This window comes from Caretta caretta, chromosome 6 (assembly GCF_965140235.1).
Source record: "Caretta caretta isolate rCarCar2 chromosome 6, rCarCar1.hap1, whole genome shotgun sequence".
Lineage (NCBI taxonomy): Eukaryota > Metazoa > Chordata > Testudines > Cheloniidae > Caretta > Caretta caretta.
This window is the reverse complement of record NC_134211.1, coordinates 7,922,691-7,925,561: the sequence shown is the minus strand read 5'-3', so window position 1 is coordinate 7,925,561 and position 2,871 is coordinate 7,922,691.

Sequence of the window (2,871 nt, the reverse complement as noted above, 5' to 3'; positions counted from 1 at the left end):
TCCAGCATGTTTGAATAGAAGTGTCTGGGTAATTCCATTGGGGGTGACAAGTTGTATGCGTAGCATACTCTTAAAAGAATAATGGACTTAATATAATTTGTAGTGTCCAGGAGAGGGCAGTACAGGACATAGCTTTCTGGGACAAAATCTAAGACTGGTGATGTGTTGGGGTTACCCTGCTGTATAACCCAGGCTGGTGAGAGCCAGAGTGTAACCCAGGTCTGGCTGGCAGGCTGCAGTTACACACAGACACTCAGGGTGTGACTGGTGTGCTCTTAGGCTGTTTGTGAGTGGCCCAGCTGGGAGCTATTTCATCGAGGCTTCGTAAGGCACCCTAGATTGCAGAGCTCCTCATTAGTCTTGCATACCACAGATGCATAAATAGGGGTATCTCAAGCAGGAGTAAAGGGGTTCTATTCCCTCTGTGTTTGGCACTGGTGTGACTGCTGTTGGAGTGCTGGGTCCATTTCTGGTGCCTAAAACTCAAGAAAGATGTTTCTAAATTGGAGAGGGGTCAGAGAAGAGCCATGAGAATGATTAGAAAACATGCCTAATACTGATCGACTCAAAGAGCTCAATATATTTAGCTTAATAAAGAGAAGATTAAGGGGTGACTTGATTATCCTCAACACATAGCTGTCACAGTATTTAGCCAAACAGTGTCTTGTAAGGCATGATATAAGAACTGGTGACATACTGGCCATGGATATCATTGCGTGATGTACACGTGGGCTGTGTCCAACTGGGATTCTCTGAGTTACCAACCTCTCCCATATTAGCGTCATCTGCAAATTTTATAAGCATTCTTTCCACTCCATTATCCAAATCATTAACAAAAACATTGACTAGTACCAGACCCAGGACTGACTCCTGCAGGACCCCACTAGATAAGTCCTCCCAGCTGGACAGCAAAGCATTGATAACTACTCTTTGAGTACAATCTTTCAACTAGTTATGCACCCACGTTATAGTAATTTCATCTAGACCACATTTCCCCAGCTTGCTTATGAGACTGTCATGTGGGACTGTGTCAAAAGCCTTACTAAAATCAGGATATATTGCATCTACTGCTTTCCCCTTATCCGGTAGGCCAATAACCCTGTTATGAAGGAAATTAGGTTTGTTTGGCATGATTTGTTCTTGACAAATCCAGGCTGGCTATTCCTTATAATCCTATTATCCTTCAGATGCTTCAGAATGGGTTGGTTAATAATTAAGTATCTTTCAGGTCTATACTTCTCTGAGTTGTCCTTATTCCTCTTTTTATGGATAGGTACAATATTTGCCCTTTTCCAGTCCTCCAGGATCTCTCCCATCCTCCACAAGTTCTCAAAGGTAATCACGAATGGCTCAGAGATCTCTTCAGCCCATTTTTAAAGTATTATGGGGTGAATTTCATTGGGCCCTGCCGATTTGACTATGTCTAATCTATCTAACTATTTTTTAACCTGTTCTTTCCCTATTTTGGCTTGCATTGCTCCCTCTTTGTTCTTAATATTAGTTGTGTTCAGTATCTGGTTTTGTCTTTTTAGTGAAGACTGAAGCAAAAGAGTTTGCTTTCCGGCCTGTAATTGCCAGGATCTCCTCTAGAGCCTTTTTAAAAAAACACAATTCACAGTTCTGCGATTTCATATTTGAGTTCCTTCAGAGCTTTTGGGTGAATACCAGCTGGTCCTGGTGACTTACTGCTGTCTAACTTATTAATTTGTTCCCAAACCTCTTCTACTGACATGTCAATCTGGGACAGTTCCTCAGATTTATTACCTAAAAAGAATGGCTCAGGTGTGGGAATCTCCTTCACATCCTCTGCAGGACTGCCACACGCCTTACACCCCTAAGAGAAGGGAGACGACCCTGAGTCGCAGGTACAGGATGTGGCTCAGAGCAGGTTCAGCTCTGGGGATCTGCAGCAGCATGGAGACATCTGCTCCCTTCCCTGGCTCAGACTCAACTGGGTTAGAGGCTCCGCCTTTTATACTTCCTGTCCCAGCCCTTATCTTCCTGCTGGAGGGGCAAGCCTGGCCTAGCTCCGCCCACCAGGGATCAGAGAGCGGCTCCTCCCTCCTCCAGCTCAGTGGGAGGCCCCTACACCCCCATTTCTATCCCATTAGCCGTAACCCACACACCGTTGTGCACCTTCCCACACCAGTAGTGTGCCCTTTAATGTCATTCAGGCCTTTTCTTTGTCTCCCTGAGATCCAGACTCCCATCCAGGAGACTCTGTGCTTAAAACCACCTGTCACGGAGTATGGGGGAATCATGGCCCTGCACCCCCCACTTCCTGTGATTCACCATGACTCTCAGCCAGCCAGTAAAACAGAAGGTTTATTAGACGACAGGAACATAGTCCAAAACAGAGCTTGTAGGTACAGGCAACAGGATGCCCTTAGTCAGGTTCATCTTTGCGGGCAGGGAGCCTAGACCCTGACCCTGGGTCTCCCTCCGTTTCCCCAGCCAGCTCCAAACTGAAACCCCCTCCAGCAGTTTCAGCCAGCCACATCCCCCGACTCCTCCTCCTCCAGCCTTTGTCCAGTTTCCCGGGCAGAAGGTGTCACCTGGCCCCGCCCCCTCCTGGGCTCAGGTTACATGCTTAGGTACCATCCCTCAAGTGAAACCACCCCCTGATATCCCATCACCAATGCAGACAGTACCAGTAAAACTCCCACGCAAGATTCCCAGGTCAATCCTCCCCACTCCCTACTCCGTCACACCACGACATTAGTAGTCTCAGGCATGCACCTCGTTTCTATGTGTTCCATCTCACCACATCTTCTGGAGAGATAATTACCATCCCGATCACACTTTTTAATTGTCCTAAGATCCATTCCGACTCCCCTTGGCCTGCGTCTGTATTCTCTGGGTCCCAGGAGC